This window comes from Dama dama, chromosome 3 (assembly GCF_033118175.1).
Source record: "Dama dama isolate Ldn47 chromosome 3, ASM3311817v1, whole genome shotgun sequence".
NCBI lineage: Eukaryota > Metazoa > Chordata > Mammalia > Artiodactyla > Cervidae > Dama > Dama dama.
Genome location: NC_083683.1, coordinates 5,229,992 through 5,253,113, shown reverse-complemented (window position 1 = coordinate 5,253,113; position 23,122 = coordinate 5,229,992).

Genomic DNA, 23,122 nt, shown 5'->3' with positions numbered 1-23,122 from the left:
CATATTTATCTCACCCTTTGAAGCTCTTCATATTTTTCATATTTTTGAAGCTCTTCATATTTTCACAACTTTTCAGGCTCTTCATGTTTTTGAACACCACTTCATGTTCCTTCTATTTTTCAGAGAGTTTCATGCTCCTCATGTATTTCACACCTTTTGAAGCTTTTCATATTTTTCACACTTTTTCAGGCTCTTCATGTTTTTCAACACCACTTCATTCTTCTCCTATTTTTCAGCCCGTTTCATGCTCCTCATGTATTTCACACCTTTTGAAGCTCTTCATATTTTTCACACCTTTTCAGGCTCTTCATGTTTTTGATCACCGTTTCATGCTCCTCCAATTTTTCAGACCGTTTCGTGCTCCTCATATATTTGACAGCTTTTGAAGCTCTTCATATTTTTCACACCTTTTCAGGCTGTTCATGTTTTTGAACACCACTTCATGCTCTTCCTTTTTTTCAGACCATTTCTTTCTCCTCATATATTTGACACATTTTGAAGCTGTTCATACTTTTCACACCTTTTCAGGCTCTTCATGTTTTTGAACACCGCTTCATGCTCCTCCTATTTTTCAGACCATTTCATGCTCGTCATATTTTTCACACCTTTTAAAGCTCTTCATATTTTTCACACCTTTTCAGGCTCTTCATGTTTTTGAACACCACTTCATGCTCCTGCTATTTTTCAGACCGTTTAATACACCTCAAATTTTTGACATTTTTTAAGGCTTTTCATATTTTCACTCCTTTTCAGGCTCTTCATGATTTTGAACACGGTTTCATGCTCCTCCAATTTTTCAGAAAGTTTCATGCTCCTAATATTTTTCACACCTTTTAAAGCTCTTCATATTTTTCACACCTTTTCAGGCTCTTCATGTTTTTCAACACCACTTCATGCTCCTGCTATTTTTCAGACCGTTTAATACACCTCAAATTTTTGACATTTTTTAAGGCTTTTCATATTTTCACACCTTTTCAGGCTCTTCATGTTTTTGAACACGGTTTCATGATCCTCCTATTTTTCAGAAAGTTTCATGCTCCTCATATTTTTGACACCTTTTAAACCTCTTCATATTTTTCTCACATTTTCAGGCTCTTCCTGTTTTTCAACACCATTTCATGCTCCTCTTATTTTTCAGACCGTTCATGTTGCTCCTATATTTCAGACCGTTTCATGATCCTCATATTTTTGAAACCTTTTGAAGCTCTTCATATTTTTCACACCTTTTCTTGCTCTTCAAGATTTTCAACAACGCTTCATGCTCCTCCTTTTTTTCAGACCGTTTCATGCTCATCTCATTTTTGACAGCTTTTGAAGCTCTTCTTATTTTTCACACCTTTTCAGGCTCTTCATGTTTTTCAGCACCAGTTCATGCTCCGCCTATTTTTCAGACCGTTTAATGCTCATCTCATTTTTACACCTTTTGAAGCTCTTCATATTTTTCATACCTTTTCAGGCACTTCATGTTTTTCAGCTCCACTTCATGCTCCTCCTATTTTTCAGACCGTTTCATGCTCCTCATATACCTGACAGCTTTTGAAGCTCTTCATATTTTTCACACCTTTTCAGGCTCTTCATGTTTCTGTACACCGCTTCATGCTCCTCCTATTTTTCAAACGGTCTCATGCTCCTCATATATTTCACACCTTTTGAAGCTCTTCATATTTTGCACACCTTTTTAGGCTCTTCATGTTTTTCAACACTGCTTAATTCTCCTTCTATTTTTCAGACCGTTTCATGCTCCTCATAGTTTTGACACCTTTTGTATCTCTTCATATACTTCACACTTTTTCAGGCTCTTCATGTTTTTCACCAACACTTCATGCTCCTCCTATTTTTTAGGCCATTTCATGCTCATCTCATTTTTGACACCGTTTGAAGCTCTTCATATTTTTCACAACTTTTGAAGCTCTTCATATTTTTCACACCTTTTGAAGCTGTTCATATTTTTCACACGTTTTCAGGCTCTTCATGTTTTTCAACACCGCTTCTTGCTCCTCCTATGTTTCAGACCGTTCATTCTCCTCATAATTTTGAAACATTTTGAAGCTCTTCTTATTTTTCACACCTTTTCAGGCTCTTTATGATTTTCAACACCGCTTCATGCTCCTCCTATTTTACGACCGTTTCATGCTCATCTCATTTTGACACCTTTTGAAGCTCTTCAAATTTTTCACACCTTTAAGCTCTTCATATTTTTCATATTTTTGAAGCTCTTCATATTTTCACACGTTTTCAGGCTCTTCATGTTTTTCCACACCGCTTCATGCTATTTCTATTTTTCAGAGAGTTTCATGCTCCTCATGTATTTCACACCTTTTGAAGCTCTTCATATTTTTCAAATCTTTTCAGGCTCTTCATGTTTTTCCACACCCCTTCATGCTTCTCCTATTTTTCAGCCCGTTTCATGCTCCTCATGTATTTCACACCTTTTGAAGCTCTTCATATTTTTCAACACCGCTTCATGCTCCACCTATTTTTCAGACCGTTTCATGCTCCTCATATTTTTGACACCTTTTGAAGCTTTTCATATTTTTCACACCTTTTCAGGCTCTTCATTTTTTTCAACACCGCTTCATGCTTCTCCTATTTTTCAGACAGATTCATGCTCCTCCTATTTTTCAGACTGTTACATGCACCTCTTATTATTGACACCTTTTGAAGCTCTCATATTTTTCACACCTTTTCAGGCTCTTCATGTTTTTCAACACCGGTTCATGCTTCTCCTATTTTTCAGAGAGTTTCATGCTCCTCATGTATTTCTCACCTTTTGAAGCTCTTCAAATTTTTCACACCTTTTCAGGCTCTTCATGTTTTTCAACACCACTTCATGCTCCTCCTATTTTTCAGACCGTTTCATGCTCCTCATATTTTTGACATCTTTAGAAACTCTACATATCTTTCACACCTTTTCAGACTCTTCATGTTTTTCAACACCGCTTTATGATCCTCCTATTTTTCAGACCGTTTCATTCTCCTCATAATTTTGACACTTTTTGAAGCTCTTCATATTTTTCACAAGTTCTCAGGCTCTGCATGTTTTTCAACACCGCTTCATGCTCCTCATATTTTTCAGACCGTTTCATGCTTCTCATATTTGTGACACCTTTTGAAGCTCTTCCTTTTTTTCACACCTTTTCTCGCTCTTCATGTTTTTGAACACCGCTTCATGCTCCTCCTATTTTTCAGACCGTTTCATGCTTCTCATATTTTTGACACCTTTTGAAGCTCTTCATATTTTCACACCTTTTCAAGCTCTTCATGTTTTTGAACACCGCTTCGTGCTCCTCCTATTTTTCAGACCGTATCATGCTCCTAATATTTTTGACACCTTTTGAAGTTCTTCATATGTTTCACACCTTTTCAGGCTCTTCATGTTTTTCAACACCACTTCATGCTCCTCCTATTTTTCAGACGGTTTCATGCTCATCTCATTTTTTACACCTTTTGAAGCTCTTCATATTTTTCACACCTTTTGATGCTCTTCATGTTTTTCACACGTTTTCAGGCTCTTCTTGTTTTTGAACACCATTTCAGGCTTCTCCTATTTTGCAGACCGTTTCATTCTCCTCATATTTTTGACACCTTTTGAAGCTCTTTATATATTTCACACATTTTCAGGCTCTTCATTTTTTTCAACACCACTTCATGCTCCTCCTATTTTTCAGACCGTTTCATGCTCATCTCATTTTGACACCTTTTGAAGCTCTTCAAATTTTTCACACCTTTTGAAGCTCTTCGTATTTTTCATATTTTTGAGGCTCTTCATATTTTCACACTTTTTCAGGCTCTTCATGTTTTTGATCACCGTTTCATGCTCCTCCTATTTTTCAGACCGTTTCATGATCCTCATATTTTTGACACCTTTTGAAGCTCTTCATATTTTTCACACCTTTTGATGCTCTTTATATTTTTCACACTTTTTCAGGCTCTTCATGTTTTTCAACACCGCTTCATGCTATTTCTATTTTTCAGAGAGTTTCATGCTCCTCATTTATTTCACACCTTTAGAAGCTCTTCATATTTTTCACACCTTTTCACGCTCTTCATGTTTTTCCACACCCCTTCATGCTTCTCCTATTTTTCAGCCCGTTTCATGCTACTCATGTATTTCACACCTTTTGAAGCTCTTCATATTTTTCACACCTTTTCTGGCTCTTCATTTTTTTCAACACCGCTTCATGCTTCTCCTATTTTTCATACAGTTTCATGCTCCTCCTAATTTTCAGACTGTTTCATGCACCTCTTATTATTGATACCTTTTGAAGCTCTCATATTTTTCACACCTTTTCAGGCTCTTCATATTTTTGAACTCCGCTTCATGCTCCTACTATTTTTCAGACCGTTTCATGCTCCTTGTAATTTTGACAGCTTTTGAAGCTCTTCGTATTTTTCACACCTTTTCAGCCTCTTCATGTTTTTTAACCGCTGCATACTCCTCCTATTTTTCAGACCGTTTCATGCTCCTCATATATTTCACACCTTTTGAAGCTCTTCATATTTTTCACACCTTTTCAGGCTCTTCATTTTTTTCAACACCACTTCATGCCCCTCCTATTTTTCAGACCGTTTCATGCTCATCTCATTTTTGACACCTTATGAAGCTCTTCATATTTTTCACAAGTTCTCAGCCTCCTCATGTTTTTCAACACCGCTTCATGCTCCTCCTATTTTTCAGACCGTTTCATGCTTCTCATATTTTTGACACCTTTTGAAGCTCTTCATATTTTTCACATCTTTAAAGGCTCTTCTTGTTTTTGAACACCGCTTCATGCTCCTCCTCTTTTTCAGACCGTTTCATGCACCTCATATTTTTGACACCTTTTGAAGCTCTTAATATTTTTCACACCTTTTCCAGCTCTTCATGTTTTTGATCACCCTTTCATGCTCCTCCTATTTTTCAGACCCTTTCATGCTCCTCATATTTTTGACACCTTTTGAAGCTCTTCATATTTTTCACACCTTTTCAGGCTCTTCATATTTTTGAACACCGCTTCATGCTCCTCCAATTTTTCAGGCCGTTTCATGCTCCTCATAATTTTGACACTTTTTGAAGCTCTTCATATGTTTCACATCTTTTCAGGCTCTTCATTTTATTCAACACCACTTCATGCTCCTCCTATTTTTCAGGCGGTTTCATGCTCATCTCATTTTTTACACCTTTTGAAGCTCTTCATATTTTTCACACCTTTTGATGCTCTTTATATTTTTCACACTTTTTCAGGCTCTTCATGTTTTTCAACACCGCTTCATGCTATTTCTATTTTTCAGAGAGTTTCATGCTCCTCATTTATTTCACACCTTTAGAAGCTCTTCATATTTTTCACACCTTTTCACGCTCTTCATGTTTTTCCACACCCCTTCATGCTTCTCCTATTTTTCAGCCCGTTTCATGCTACTCATGTATTTCACACCTTTTGAAGCTCTTCATATTTTTCACACCTTTTCAGGCTCTTCATGTTTTTGATCACCGTTTCATGCTCCTCCTATTTTTCAAACCGTTTCATGCTCATGTCATTTTCGACACCTTTTGAAGCTCTTCATATATTTCACACCTTTTGAAGCTCTTCATATTTTGCACACCTTTCCAGGCTCTTCATATTTTTGAACACCGCTTCATGCTCCACCTACTTTTCAGACCGTTTCATGCTCCTCATATTTTTGACACCTTTTGAAGCTTTTCATATTTTTCACACCTTATCAGGCTCTTCATTATTTTCAACAATACTTCTTGCTCCTCCAATTTTTCAGACCGTTTCATGCTCATCTCATTTTTGACACCTTTTGAAGCTCTTCATATATTTCACACATTTTCAACCTCTTCATATTTTTCACACCTTTTCATGCTCTTCATGTTTTTCAACACCGCTTCATGCTTCTCCTATTTTTCAGACAGTTTCATGCTCCTCCTATTTTTCAGACAGTTTCATGCACCTCTTATTATTGACACCTTTTGAAGCTCTCATATTTTTCACACCTTTTCAGGCTCTTCATGTTTTTCAACACCGCTTCATGCTCCTCCTATTTTTGCGACCGTTTCATGCTCCTCATATATTTGACACCTTTGAACCTCTTCATATTTTATCACACGTTTTCAGGCTCTTCATGTTTTTCATCACCGCTTCACGCTCCTCCTATTTTTGAGACCGTTTCACGCTCCACATATTTTTGACAACTTTTGGAGCTCTTCATATTTTTCACACCTTTTCAGCCTCTTCATGTTTTTTAACCGCTGCATACTCCTCCTATTTTTCAGACCGTTTCATGCTCCTCATATATTTCACACCTTTTGAAGCTCTTCATATTTTTCACACCTTTTCAGGCTCTTCATTTTTTTCAAATCCACTTCATGCTCCTCCTATTTTTCAGACCGTTTCATGCTCATCTCATTTTTGACACCTTTTGAAGCTCTTCATATTTTTCACAAGTTCTCAGCCTCCTCATGTTTTTCAACACCGCTTCATGCTCCTCCTATTTTTCAGACCGTTTCATGCTCCTCATATTTTTCACACCTTTTGAAGCTCTTCATATTTTTCACACCTTTTCAGGCTCTTCATGTTTTTGAACACCGCTTCATGCTCCTCCTATTTTTCAGACCCTTTCCTGCTCCTCATATTTTTGACACCTTTTGAAGCTCTTCATATTTTTCACACCTTTTCAGGCTCTTCATATTTTTGAACACCGCTTCATGCTCCTCCAATTTTTCAGGCCGTTTCATGCTCCTCATAATTTTGACACCTTTTGAAACTCTTCATATGTTTCACAACTTTTCAGGCTCTTGATTTTTTTCAACACCACTTCATGCTCCTCCTATTTTTCAGACGGTTTCATGCTCATCTCATTTTTTACACCTTTTGAAGCTCTTCATATTTTTCACACCTTTTGATGCTCTTTATATTTTTCACACGTTTTCAGGCTCTTCATGTTTTTCAACACCGCTTCATGCTATTTCTATTTTTCAGAGAGTTTCATGCTCCTCATGTATTTCACACCTTTAGAAGCTCTTCATATTTTTCAAACCTTTTCAGGCTCTTCATGTTTTTCCACACCCCTTCATGCTTCTCCTATTTTTCAGCCCGTTTCATGCTCCTCATGTATTTCACACCTTTTGAAGCTCTTCATATTTTTCACACCTTTTCAGGCTCTTCATGTTTTTGATCACCGTTTCATGCTCCTCCTATTTTTCAGACCGTTTCATGCTCATGTCATTTTCGACACCTTTTGAAGCTCTTCATATATTTCACACCTTTTGAAGCTCTTCATATTTTGCACACCTTTCCAGGCTCTTCATATTTTTCAACACCGCTTCATGCTCCACCTACGTTTCAGACCGTTTCGTGCTCCTCATATTTTTGACACCTTTTGAAGCTTTTCATATTTTTCACACCTTTTCAGGCTCTTCATTATTTTCAACAATACTTCTTGCTCCTCCAATTTTTCAGACCGTTTCATGCTCATCTCATTTTTGACACCTTTTGAAGCTCTTCATATATTTCACACATTTTCAACCTCTTCATATTTTTCACACCTTTTCATGCTCTTCATGTTTTTCAACACCGCTTCATGCTTCTCCTATTTTTCAGACAGTTTCATGCTCCTCCTATTTTTCAGACAGTTTCATGCACCTCTTATTATTGACACCTTTTGAAGCTCTCATATTTTTCACACCTTTTCAGGCTCTTCATGTTTTTCAACACCGCTTCATGCTCCTCCTATTTTTGCGACCGTTTCATGCTCCTCATATATTTGACACCTTTGAACCTCTTCATATTTTATCACACGTTTTCAGGCTCTTCATGTTTTTCATCACCGCTTCACGCTCCTCCTATTTTTGAGACCGTTTCACGCTCCACATATTTTTGACAACTTTTGGAGCTCTTCATATTTTTCACACCTTTTCAGCCTCTTCATGTTTTTTAACCGCTGCATACTCCTCCTATTTTTCAGACCGTTTCATGCTCCTCATATATTTCACACCTTTTGAAGCTCTTCATATTTTTCACACCTTTTCAGGCTCTTCATTTTTTTCAAATCCACTTCATGCTCCTCCTATTTTTCAGACCGTTTCATGCTCATCTCATTTTTGACACCTTTTGAAGCTCTTCATATTTTTCACAAGTTCTCAGCCTCCTCATGTTTTTCAACACCGCTTCATGCTCCTCCTATTTTTCAGACCGTTTCATGCTCCTCATATTTTTCACACCTTTTGAAGCTCTTCATATTTTTCACACCTTTTCAGGCTCTTCATGTTTTTGAACACCGCTTCATGCTCCTCCTATTTTTCAGACCCTTTCCTGCTCCTCATATTTTTGACACCTTTTGAAGCTCTTCATATTTTTCACACCTTTTCAGGCTCTTCATATTTTTGAACACCGCTTCATGCTCCTCCAATTTTTCAGGCCGTTTCATGCTCCTCATAATTTTGACACCTTTTGAAACTCTTCATATGTTTCACAACTTTTCAGGCTCTTGATTTTTTTCAACACCACTTCATGCTCCTCCTATTTTTCAGACGGTTTCATGCTCATCTCATTTTTTACACCTTTTGAAGCTCTTCATATTTTTCACACCTTTTGATGCTCTTCATATTTTTCACACGTTTTCAGGCTCTTCATGTTTTTCAACACCGCTTCATGCTATTTCTATTTTTCAGAGAGTTTCATGCTCCTCATGTATTTCACACCTTTAGAAGCTCTTCATATTTTTCAAACCTTTTCAGGCTCTTCATGTTTTTCCACACCCCTTCATGCTTCTCCTATTTTTCAGCCCGTTTCATGCTCCTCATGTATTTCACACCTTTTGAAGCTCTTCATATTTTTCACACCTTTTCAGGCTCTTCATGTTTTTGATCACCGTTTCATGCTCCTCCTATTTTTCAGACCGTTTCATGCTCATGTCATTTTCGACACCTTTTGAAGCTCTTCATATATTTCACACCTTTTGAAGCTCTTCATATTTTGCACACCTTTCCAGGCTCTTCATATTTTTCAACACCGCTTCATGCTCCACCTACGTTTCAGACCGTTTCGTGCTCCTCATATTTTTGACACCTTTTGAAGCTTTTCATATTTTTCACACCTTTTCAGGCTCTTCATTATTTTCAACACTACTTCTTGCTCCTCCAATTTTTCAGACTGTTTCATGCTCATCTAATTTTTGACACCTGTTGAAGCTCTTAATATTTTTCACACCTTCTGAAGCTCTTTATATTTTTCACACTTTTTCAGGCTCTTCATGTTTTTCAACACCACTTCATGCTTCTCCTATTTTTCAGCCCGTTTCATGCTCCTCATGTTTTTTCACACCTTTTGAAGCTCGTCATATTTTTCACACCTTTTCAGGCTCTTCATTTTTTTCAACACCGCTTCATGCTTCTCCTATTTTTCAGACAGATTCATGCTCCTCCTATTTTTCAGACTGTTTCATGCGCCTCTTATTATTGACACCTTTTGAAGCTCTCATATTTTTCACACCTTTTCAGGCTCTTCATTTTTTTCAACACCGCTTCATGCTTCTCCTATTTTTCAGACAGTTTCATGCTCCTCCTATTTTTCAGACTGTTTCATGCACCTCTTATTATTGACACCTTTTGAAGCTCTCATATTTTTCACACCTTTTCAGGCTCTTCATGTTTTTCAACACCGCTTCATGCTCCTCCTATTTTTGCGACCGTTTCATGCTCCTCATATATTTGACACCTTTGAAGCTCTTCAAATTTTATCACACGTTTTCAGGCTCTTCATGTTTTTCATCACCGCTTCACGTTCCTCCTATTTTTGAGACCGTTTCACGCTCCACATATTTTTGACAACTTTGGAGCTCTTCATATTTTTCACACCTTTTCAGGCTCTTCATGTTTTTTAACCGCTGCATACTCCTCCTATTTTTCAGACCGTTTCATGCTCCTCATATATTTCACACCTTTTGAAGCTCTTCATATTTTTCACACCTTTTCAGGCTCTTCATTTTTTTCAACACCACTTCATGCTCCTCCTATTTTTCAGACCGTTTCATGCTCCTGATATTTTTGACAATTTTAGAAGCTCTTCATATTTTTCAACACCACTTCATGCTCCTCCTATTTTTCAGACCGTATCATGCTCCTCATATGTTTCACACCTTTTTAAGGCTCTTCATGTTTTTCAACAACACTTCATGCTCCTCCTATGTTTCAGACCGTTTCATGCTCCTCATATTTTTGACACAGTTTGAAGCTCTTCACATTTTTCACACCATTTGAGGCTCTTCATGTTTTTGAAAACAGTTTCTTGCTCCTCATATTTTTCGGACCGTTTCACCCTCTATATATTTGACACCTTTTTGAAGCTCTTCATATTTTTGACACCTTTTCAGGCTCTTCTTGTTTTTCAACACCACTTCAAGCTCCTTCTATTTTTCAGACCGTTTCTTGCTCCTCATATTTTTGACACCTTTGAAGCTCTTCATATATTTCACACTGTTTCAGGCTCTTTATGTTTTTCAACACCGCTTCATGCTCCTCCTAATTTTCAGACCGTTTCATTCTCCTCATATTTTTGACACCTTTTGAAGCTCTTCATATTTTTCACACATTTTCAGGCTCTTCATGTTTTTCAAACCGCTTCATGCTCCTCCTATTTTTCAAACCGTTTCATGCTTCTCCTATTTTTCATACCGTTTCATGCTCCTCATATTTTTGACGCCTTTTGAAGCTTTTCATATTTTTCACACCTGTTCAGGCTCTTCATGTTTTTCAGCACCACTTCATGCTCCTCCTATTTTTCAGACCCTTTCATACTCCTCATATTTTTGACACCTTTTGAAGCTCTTCATATTTTTCACACCTTTTCACGCTCTTCATGTTTTTCAACAACGCTTCATGGTCCTCCTATTTTTCAGACCGTTTCATGCTCCTCATATGTTTCACACCTTTTGAAGCTCTTCATATTTTTTTTAACACCTTTTCACGCTCCTCCTATATTTCAGACCGTTTCAAGCTCCTCATATTTTTGACACTTTTTGTAGCTCTTCATATTTTTCACACCTTTTCAGGGTCTTCATGTTTTTCTACACCACTTCATGCTCCTCCTATTTTTCGGACCGTTTTATTCTACTCATATGTTTCACACCTTTTCAGGCTCTTCATATTTTTCAACACCGCTTCATGCTCCTCCTATTTTTCAGACCGTATCATGCTCCTCATATGTTTCACACCTTTTTCAGGCTCTTCATGTTTTTCAACAACACTTCATGCTCCTCTTCTTTTTCAGAGCGTTTCATGCTCCTCATAATTTTGACACCTTCGAAGCTCTTCATATTTTTCACACCTTTTCAGGCTCTTCATATTTTTCAACACCACTTCATGCTTTTCCTATTTTTCAGACCGTTTAATGCTCCTCATATTTTTGACACTTTTTGAAGCTCTTCATATTTTTCACACTTCTCCAGGCTCTTCATTTTTTTGAACACCGCTTCATGCTCCTCCTATTTTTCAGACCTTTTCATGCTCCTCATGTTTTTGACAACTTTTGAAGCACTTCATATTTTTCACACCTTTTCAGGCTCTTCATGTTTTTCAACAACGCTTCATGGTCCTCCTATTTTTCAGACCGTTTCATGCTCCTCATATGTTTCACACCTTTTGAAGCTCTTCATATTTTTTTTAACACCTTTTCACGCTCCTCCTATATTTCAGACCGTTTCAAGCTCCTCATATTTTTGACACTTTTTGTAGCTCTTCATATTTTTCACACCTTTTCAGGGTCTTCATGTTTTTCTACACCACTTCATGCTCCTCCTATTTTTCGGACCGTTTTATTCTACTCATATGTTTCACACCTTTTCAGGCTCTTCATATTTTTCAACACCGCTTCATGCTCCTCCTATTTTTCAGACCGTATCATGCTCCTCATATGTTTCACACCTTTTTCAGGCTCTTCATGTTTTTCAACAACACTTCATGCTCCTCCTATGTTTCAGACCGTTTCATGCTCCTCATATTTTTGACACAGTTTGAAGCTCTTCACATTTTTCACACCTTTTGAGGCTCTCATGTTTTTCAAAACAGTTTCTTGCTCCTCATATTTTTCAGACCGTTTCACCCTCTATATATTTGACACCTTTTTGAAGCTCTTCATATTTTTCACACCTTTCGAGGCTCTTCATGTTTTTCAAAACAGTTTCTTGCTCCTCATATTTTTCAGACCGTTTCACCCTCTATATATTTGACACCTCTTTGAAGATTTTAATATTTTTCACACCTTTTCAGGCTCTTCTTGTTTTTCAACACCACTTCAAGCTCCTTCTATTTTTCAGACCGTTTCTTGCTCCTCATATTTTTGACACCTTTGAGGCTCTTCCTATATTTCACACTATTTCAGGCTCTTCATGTTTTTCAACACCACTTCAAGCTCCTTCTATTTTTCAGACCGTTTCATGTTTCTCATATATTTGACACAGTTTGAAGCTCTTCATATTTTTCACAACTGTTGAGGCTCTTCATGTTTTTGAAAACAGTTTCTTGCTCCTCTTGTTTTTCAGACCCTTTCACCCTCCTCATATTTTTGATACCTTTTTGAAGCTCTTCATTTTTTTCACACCTTTCCAGGCTCTTCAAGTGTATGAACACCGTTTCATGCTGCTCCTATATTTCATACCATTTCATGCTCCTTATATTTTTGACTCCTTTTGAAGCTCTTCATATATTTCACACCTTTTCAGGCTCTTCATATTTTTCAACACCGCTTCAAGCTCCTCCTATTTTTCAGACCGTTTCTTGCTCCTCATATTTTTGACACCTTTGAGGCTCTTCATATATTTCACACATTTTCAGGCTCTTCATATTTTTCAACACCGCTTCAAGCTCCTCCTATTTTTCAGACCGTTTCATTCTCCTCATACTTTTGACACCATTTGAAGCTTTTCATATTTTTCACACCTTTTCAGGCTCTTCATGTTTTTTAACACCTTTTCTTGCTCCTGCTATATTTCAGACCGTTTCATGCTCCTTATATTTTTGACACCTTTTGAAGCTCTTCATATTTTTCACACCTTTTCAGGCTCTTCATAATTTTCCAACACCGCTTCATGCTCCTCCTATTTTTCAGACCGTATCATGCTCCTCATATGTTTCACACATTTTTCAGGCTCTTCATTTTTTTCAACAATACTTCATGCTCATCCTATGTTTCAGACCGTTTCATGCTCCTCATATTTTTGACACAGTTTGAAGCTCTTCACATTTTTCACAACTTTTCAGGCTCTTCATGTTTTTGAAAACAGTTTCTTGCTCCTCATATTTTTCAGACCGTTTCACCCTCTATATATTTGACACCTTTTTGAAGCTCTTCATATTTTTCACACGTTTTCAGTCTCTTCATGTTTTTCAACTCCACTTCAAGCTCCTTCTATTTTTCAGACCGTTTCTTGCTCCTCATATTTTTGACACCTTTGAGGCTCTCCATATATTTCACACTGTTTCAGGCTCTTTATGTTTTCAACACCGCTTCATGCTCCTCTTAAATTTCAGACCGTTTCATTCTCCTCATATTTTTGACACCTTTTGAAGCTCTTCATATTTTTCACACTTTTTCAGGCTCTTCATGTTTTTCAAACCGCTTCATGCTCCTCCTATTTTTCAGACCGTTTCATGCTTCTCCTATTTTTCAGACCGTTTCATGCTCCTCATATTTTTGACGCCTTTTGAAGCTCTTCATATTTTTCACACCTTTTCAGGCTCTTCATGTTTTTCAGCACCACTTCATGCTCCTCCTATTTTTCAGACCGTTTCATGCTCATGTCATTTTCGACACCTTTTGAAGCTCTTCATATATTTCACACCTTTTGAGGCTCTTCATATTTTGCACACCTTTACAGGCTCTTCATATTTTTCAACACCGCTTCATGCTCCACCTACTTTTCAGACCGTTTCGTGCTCCTCATATTTTTGACACCTTTTGAAGCTTTTCATATTTTTCACACCTTTTCAGGCTCTTCATTTTTTTCAACACTACTTCTTGCTCCTCGAATTTTTCAGACCGTTTCATGCTCATCTAATTTTTGACACCTGTTGAAGCTCTTAATATTTTTCACACCTTCTGAAGCTCTTTATATTTTTCACACTTTTTCAGGCTCTTCATGATTTTCAACACCACTTCATGCTTCTCCTATTTTTCAGCCCGTTTCATGCTCCTCATGTTTTTCACACCTTTTGAAGCTCGTCATATTTTTCACACCTTTAAAGGCTCTCCATGTTTTTGATCACCGTTTCTTGCTCCTCCTATTTTTCAGACCTTTTCATGCTCCTCATATTTTTGACACCTTTTGAAGCTCTTCATAATTTTCACACCCTTTCAGGCTCTTCATGTTTTTCAACACCACTTCATGCTTCTCCTATTTTTCAGACCGTTTCATGCTCCTCATATTTTTGACATCTTTAGAAACTCTTCATATCTTTAACACCTTTTCAGACTCTTCATGTTTTTCATCACCGCTTCATGCTCCTCCTATTTTTCAGACCATTTCCTGCTCTTCATATTTTTGACACCTCTTGAAGCTCTTCATATATTTCACATCTTTTCAGCCTCTTCATTTTTTTCAAAACCGCTTCATGCTCCTCATATTTTTCACACCGTTTCATGCTCATCTCATTTTTGACACCTTTTGAAGCTCTTCATATATTTCACACCTTTTCAAGCTCTTCATATTTTTCAGACCTTTTCAGGCTCTTCATGTTTTTGAACACGGCTTCTTGCTCCTCCTATTTTTCAGACCGTTTCATGCTCCTCACATTTTTGAAACCGTTTGAAGCTCTTCATATTTTTCACACCTTTTCAGGCTCTTCATGTTTGAACACCGCTTCATGCTCCTTCTATTTTTCAGAGAGTTTCATGCTCCTCATGTATTTCACACCTTTTGAAGCTCTTCATATTTTCCACACCTTTTCAGGCTCTTCATGTTTTTCCACACCACTTCATGCTTCTCCTATTTTTCAGCCGGTTTCAAACTACTCATGTATTTCACACCTTTTGATGCTCTTCATATTTTTCACAACTTTTCAGGCTCTTCATATTTTTGAACACCGCTTCATGCTCCTCCTATATTTCAGACCGTTTCATGCTCCTCATATTTTTGACACCTCTTGAAGCTCTTCATATATTTCACATCTTTTCAGCCTCTTCATTTTTTTCAAAACCGCTTCATGCTCCTCCTATTTTTCACACCGTTTCATGCTCATCTCATTTTTGACACCTTTTGAAGCTCTTCATATATTTCACACCTTTTCAAGCTCTTCATATTTTTCAGACCTTTTCAGGCTCTTCATGTTTTTGAACACGGCTTCTTGCTCCTCGTTATTTCAGACCGTTTCATGCTCCTCATATTTTTGACACCGTTTGAAGCTCTTCATATTTTTCACACCTTTTCAGGCTCTTCATGTTTGAACACCGCTTCATGCTCCTTCTATTTTTCAGAGAGTTTCATGCTCCTCATGTATTACACACCTTTTGAAGCTCTTCATATTTTACACACCTTTTCAGGCTCTTCATGTTTTTCCACACCACTTCATGCTTCTCCTGTTTTTCAGCCCGTTTCAAACTACTCATGTATTTCACACCTTTTGAAGCTCTTCATATTTTTCACTCCTTTTCAGGCTCTTCATATTTTTGAACACCGCTTCATGCTCCTCCAATTTTTCAGGCCGTTTCATGTTCCTCATAATTTTGACACCTTTTGAAGCTCTTCATATATTTCACACCTTTTCAGGCTCTTCAGGTTTTTGAACACCGTTTCATGATCCTCCTATTTTTCAGAACGTTTCATGCTCCTCATATTCTTGACACCTTTTAATGTTCTTCATATTTTTCACACCTTTTAAGGCTCTTCATATTTTGAACACCGTTTCCTGCTCCTCCTATTTTCAGACCGTTTCATGCTCTTCATTTTTTGACACCTTTTGAAGCTCTTCTTATATTTCACACCTTTTCAGGCTCTTCATGTTTTTGAACACCGCTTCATACTCCTCCTATTTTTCAGACCGTTTCATGCTCTTCATTTTTTTGACACCTTTTGAAGCTCTTCATATTTTTCACACCTTTTGAAGCTCTTCATATATTTCACACTTTTTCAGGCTCTTCATTTTTTTCAACACCACTTCATGCTCCTCCTATTTTTCAGACCGTTTCATGCTCATCTAATTTTTGACACCTTTTTAAGCTCTTCATATATTTCACACCTTTTGAAGCTCTTCATATTTTTCACATTTTTGAAGCTCTTCATATTTTTCACACGTTTTCAGGCTCTTCGTGATTTTCAAAACCGTTTCATGCTCCTCCTATTTTTCAGACCGTTTCATGTTCCTCATATTTTTGACCTCTATTGAAGCTCCTAATATTTTTCACACCTTTTGAAGCTCTTCATATATTTCACACTTTTTCAGGCTCTTCATGTTTTTCAACACCGCTTCATGCTCCTCCTATTTTTCAGACCATATCATACTCCTCATATTTTTGACACCTTTTGAAGCTCTTCATATTTTTCACACCTTTTCAGGCTCTCATGTTTTTCAACACCGCTTCATGCTCCTCCTATTTTTCAAACCCTTTAATGCTCCTCATATTTTTGACACCTTTTTAAGCTCTTCATATTTTTCACACCTTTTCACGCTCTTCATGTTTTTCAACATCGCTTGCTGCTCCTCCTCTTTTTCAGAGCGTTTCATGCTCCTCATAATTTTGACACCTTTGAAGCTCTTCATATTTTTCACACCTTTTCAGGCTCTTCATATTTTTCAAAACCACTTCATGCTTCTCCTATTTTTCAGACCGTTTAATGCTCCTCATATTTTTGACAATTTTTGAAGCTCTTCATATTTTTCACACTTCTCCAGGCTCTTCATTTTTTTGAACACCGCTTCATGCTCCTCCTATTGTTCAGACCTTTTCATGCTCGTCATGTTTTTGACACCTTTTGAAGCACTTCATATTTTTCACACCTTTTCAGGCTCTTCATGTTTTTCAACAACACTTCATGCTCCTCCTATTTTTCAGACCGTTTAATGCTCCTCATATGTTTCACACATTTTGAAGCTCTTCATATTTTTTTTAACACCTTTTCACGCTCCTCCTATATTTCAGACCGTTTCAAGCTCCACATATTTTTGACACTTTTTGTAGCTCTTCATATTTTTCACACCTTTTCAGGGTCTTCATGTTTTTCTACACCACTTCATGCTCCTCCTATTTTTCAGACCGTTTTATTCTACTCATATGTTTCACACCTTTTTCAAGCTCTTCATGTTTTTCAACACCACTTCATGCTCCTCCTAATTATCAGACCGTTTCATTCTCCTCATATTTTTGACACCATTTGAAGCTTTTCATCTTTTTCACACCTTTTCAGGCTCTTCATGTTTTTTAACACCTTTTCATGCTCCTGCTATATTTCAGACCGTTTCATGCTCCTTATATTTTTGACACCTTTTGAAGCTCTTCATATATTTCACAACTTTTCAGGCTCTTCATATTTTTCAACACCGCTTCATGCTCCTCCTATTTTTCAGACCGTTTCATGCTCCTCATATGTTTCACACCTTTTTAAGGCTCTTCATATTTTTCAACAACACTTCATGCTCCTCCTATGTTTCAGACCGTTTCATGCTCCTCATATTTTTGACACAGTTTGAAGCTCTTCACATTGTTCACACCTTTTGAGGCTCTTCATGTTTTTGAAAACAGTTTCTTGCTCCTCATATTTTTCAGACCGTTTCACCCTCTATATATTTGACACCTTTTTGAAGCTCTTCACATTGTTCACACCTTTTGAGGCTCTTCATGTTTTTGAAAACAGTTTCTTGCTCCTCATATTTTTCAGACCGTTTCACCCTCTATATATTTGACACCTTTTTGAAGCTCTTCATATTTTTCACACCTTTTCAGGCTCTTCATGTTTTTGAAAACAGTTTCTTGCTCCTCATATTTTTCAGACCGTTTCACCCTCTATATATTTGACACGTTTTTGAAGCTCTTCATATTTTTCACACCTTTTCAGGCTCTTCATGTTTTTCAACACCACTTCAAGCTCCTTCTATTTTTCAGACCGTTTCTTGCTCCTCATATTTTTGACACCTTTGAGGCTCTTCATATATTTCACACTTTTTCAGGCTCTTCATGTTTTTCAACACCACTTCAAGCTCCTTCTATTTTTCAGACCGTTTCTTGCTCCTCATATTTTTGACACCTTTGAGGCTCTTCATATATTTCACACTGCTTCAGGCTCTTTATGTTTTTCCACACCGCTTCATGCTCCTCCTAATTTTCAGACCGTTTCATTCTCCTCATATTTTTGACACCTTTTGAAGCTCTTCATATTTTTCACACTTTTTCAGGCTCTTCATGTTTTTCAAACCGCTTCATGCTCCTCCTATTTTTCAGACCGTTTCATGCTTCTCCTATTTTTCAGACCGTTTCATGCTCCTCATATTTTTGACGCCTTTTGAAGCTCTTCCTATTTTTCACATCTTTTCAGGCTCTTCATATTTTTCAGCACCATTTCACGCTCCTCCTATTTTTCAGACCGTATCATGCTCCTCATATTTTTGACACCTTTTGAAGCTCTTCATATTTTTCACACCTTTTCAGGCTCTTCATGTTTTTCAACACCGCTTCATGCTCCTCCTATTTTTCAGACCGTTTCATGCTCCTTATATTTTTGACACCTTTTGAAGCTCTTCATTTTTTCACACCTTTTCACGCTCTTCATGTTTTTCAACATCGCTTGCTGCTCCTCCTCTTTTTCAGAGCGTTTCATGCTCTTCATAATTTTGACACCTTTGAAGCTCTTCATATATTTCACACCTTTTCAGGCTCTTCATATTTTTCAACACCGCTTCATGCTCCTCCTATTTTTCAGACCGTTTAATGCTCCTCATATTTTTGACACTTTTTGAAGCTCTTCATATTTTTCACACTTCTCCAGGCTCTTCATTTTTTTGAACACCGCTTCATGCTCCTCCTATTTTTCAGAACTTTTCATGCTCCTCATGTTTTTGACACCTTTTGAAGCACTTCATATTTTTCACACCTTTTCAGGCTCTTCATGTTTTTCAACAACTCTTCATGCTCCTACTATTTTCAGACCGTTTCATGCTCCTCATATGTTTCACACCTTTTGAAGCTCTTCATATTTTTTAACACCTTTTCACGCTCCTCCTATATTTCAGACCGTTTCAAGCTCCTCATATTTTTGACACTTTTTGTAGCTCTTCATATTTTTCACACGTTTTCAGGGTCTTCATATTTTTCTACACCACTTCATGCTCCTCCTATTTTTCAGACCGTTTCACCCTCTATATATTTGACACCTTTTTGAAGCTCTTCATATTTTTCACACCTTTTCAGGCTCTTCATGTTTTTCAACACCACCTCAAGCTCCTTCTATTTTTCAGACCGTTTCTTGCTCCTCATAATTTTGACACCTTTGAGGCTCTTCATATATTTCACACTTTTTCAGGCTCTTTATGTTTTTCAACACCACTTCATGCTCCTCCTAATTTTCACACCGTTTCATTCTCCTCATATTTTTGACACCTTTTGAAGCTCTTCATATTTTTCACACTTTTTCAGGCTCTTCATGTTTTTCAAACCGCTTCATGCTCCTCCTATTTTCAGACCGTTTCATGCTCCTCCTATTTTTCATACCGTTTCATGCTCCTCATATTTTTGACGCCTTTTGAATCTCTTCATATTTTTCACACCTTTTCAGGCTCTTCATGTTTTTCAGCACCACTTCATGCTCCTCCTATTTTTCAGACCGTTTCATGCTCCTTATATTTTTTACACATTTTAAGGCTCTTCATGTTTTTCAACCCCGCTTTATGCTCCTCCTATATTTCAGACCGTTTCATGCTCCTCATATTTTTGACACCTTTTGAAGCTCTTCGTATTTTTCACACCTTTTCAGGCTCTTCATGTTTTTCAACATCGCTTGCTGCTCCTCCTATTTTTCAGACCGTTTCATGCTCCTCATAGTTTTGACACCTTTGATGCTCTTCATATTTTTCACACCTTTTCAGGCTCTTCATATTTTTCAACACCACTTCATGCTTCTCCTATTTTTCAGACCGTTTCATGCTCCTCATAGTTTTGACACCTTTGAAGCTCTTCATATTTTTCACACCTTTTCAGGCTCTTCATATTTTTCAACACCACTTCATGCTTCTCCTATTTTTCAGACCGTTTCATGCTCCTCATATTTTTGACACCTTTTGAAGCTCTTCTTATTTTTCACACCTTTTCAGGCTCTTCATGTTTTTCAACATCGCTTGCTGCTCCTCCTCTTTTTCAGACCGTTTCATGCTCCTCATAGTTTTGACACCTTTGAAGCTCTTCATATTTTTCATACGTTTTCAGGCTCTTCATATTTTTCAACACCGCTTCATGCTCCTCCTATTTTTCAGACCGTATCATGCTCCTCATATGTTTCACACCTTTTTCAGGCTCTTCATGTTTTTCAACAACACTTCATGCTCCTCCTATGTTTCAGACCGTTTCATGCTCGTCATATTTTTGACACAGTTTGAAGTTCTTCACATTGTTGACACCTTTTGAGGCTCTTCATGTTTTTGAAAACAGTTTCTTGCTCCTCATATTTTTCAGACCGTTTCACCCTCTATATATTTGACACCTTTTTGAAGCTCTTCATATTTTTCACACCTTTTGAGGCTCTTCATGTTTTTAAAAACAGTTTCTTGCTCCTCATATTTTTCAGACCGTTTCACCCTCTATATATTTGACACCTTTTTGAAGCTCTTCATATTTTTCACACCTTTTCAGGCTCTTCATGTTTTTCAACACCACTTCAAGCTCCTTCTATTTTTCAGACCGTTTCTTGCTCCTTATATTTTTCACACCTTTGAGGCTCTTCATATATTTCACACTGTTTCAGGCTCTTTATGTTTTTCAACACCGCTTCATGCTCTTCCTAATTTTCAGACCGTTTCATTCACCTCATATTTTTGACACCTTTTGAAGCTCTTCATATTTTTCACACTTTTTCAGGCTCTTCGTGTTTTTCAAACCGCTTCATGCTCCTCCTATTTTTCAGACCGTTTCATGCTTCTCCTATTTTTCAGACCGTTTCATGCTCCTCATATTTTTGACGTCTTTTGAAGATCTTCCTATTTTTCACACCTTTTCAGGCTCTTCATATTTTTCAGCACCACTTCATGCTCCTCCTATTTTTCAGACCGTATCATGCTCCTCATATTTTTGACACCTTTTGAAGCTCTTCATATTTTTCACACCTTTTCAGGCTCTTCATGTTTTTCAAACTGCTTCATGCTCCTCCTATTTTCAGACCGTTTCATGCTCCTCCTATTTTTCAGACCGTTTCATGCTCCTCATATTTTTGACGCCTTTTGAAGCTCTTCATATTTTTCACACCTTTTCAGGCTCTTCATGTTTTTCAACACGACTTCATGCTCCTCCTATTTTTCAGACCGCTTCATGCTCACCTCATTTTTGACCGCTTTTGAAGCTCTTCATATTTTTCACACGATTTCAGACTCTTCATGTTTTCTACACCGCTTCATGCTCCTCCTATTTTTCAGTCCGTTTCATGCTCGTCATATTTTTGACACCTTTTGAAGCTCTTCATATTCGTCACACATTTTCAGGCTCTTCATGTTTTTCAACAATGCTTCATGCTTCTCCTATATTTCAGACCGTTCCATGCTCCTCATATATTTCACACCTTTTGAAGCTCTTCATATTTTTCACTTCTTTTCAGGCTCCTCATGTTTTTGAACACCGTTTCATGCTCCTACTATTTTTCAGACCGTTTTATGCTCCTCATATTTTTGAAACCTTTTGAAGCTCTTCATACTTTTCACACCTTTTCAGGCTCTTCATGTTTTTCAACACCGCTTCATGCTCCTCCTTCTTTTCAGACCATTTCATGCTCATCTCATTTTTGGCACATTTTGAAGCTCTTCATATTTTTAACACCTTTTGAAGCTCTTCATATTTTTCACACCTTTTGAGGCTCTTCATGTTTTTCAACACCGCTTCATGCTCCTCCTATTTTTCAGACCGATTCATGCCTCTCATGTATTTCACACCATGAAGCTCTTCATATTTTTCACAACTTTTCAGGCACTTCATGTTTTTGAACACCGTTTCATGCTCCTCCTATTTTTCAGACCGATTCATGCTCCTCCTATTTTTGACAAGTTTTGAAGCTCTTCATATTTTCACACCTTTTCAGGCTCTTCATGTTTTTCAACACCCATTCATGCTCCTACTATTTTTCAGACCATTTCATGCTCCTCATATTTTTGACACCTTTTGATGTTCTTCGTATTTTTGACAACTTTTCAGGTTCTTCATGTTTTTCAACACCACTTCATCCTCCTCCTGTTTTTCAGACCGTTTCATGCTCCTCATATTTTTGACACGTTTTGAAGCTCTTCATATTTTTCACTACTGTTCAGGCTCTTGGTGTTTTTGAAAACCGTTTCATGCTCCTCATATTTTTCAGACAGTTTCATGCTTCTCATATTTTTGACACCTTTTGAAGCTCTTCATATTTTTCACCCCTTTTCAGGCTCTTCATGTTTTTGAACACCGCTTCATGCTCCTCCTCTTTTTCACACCTTTTGAAGCTCTTCATATTTTTCACACCTTTTCAGGATCTTCATGTTTTTGAACAATGCTTCATGCTCCTCCTATTTTCAGACCGTTTCAAGCACCTCATGTATTTCACAGCGTTTGAAGCTCTTCATATTTTTCACACATTTTCAGGCTCTTCATGTTTTTCAACACCGCTTCATGCTCCTACTATTTTTCAGACCGTTTCATACTCCTCATATTTTTGACACCTTTTGAAGCTTTTCATATTTTTCACACCTTTTAGGCTCTTCATGATTTTCAGCACAGCTTCATGCTCCTCTTATTTTTCAGAACGTTTCATGCTCCTCATGTATTTCACACATTTTGAAGCTCTTCAAATTTTTCACACCTTTTCAGTCTCTTCATGTTTTTGAATAACGCTTCATGCTCCTCCTATTTTTCAGACCGTTTCATGCTCCTCATATTTTTGACACCTTTTGTAGCTCTTCATATTTTTCACACGTTTACAGGTTCTTCAT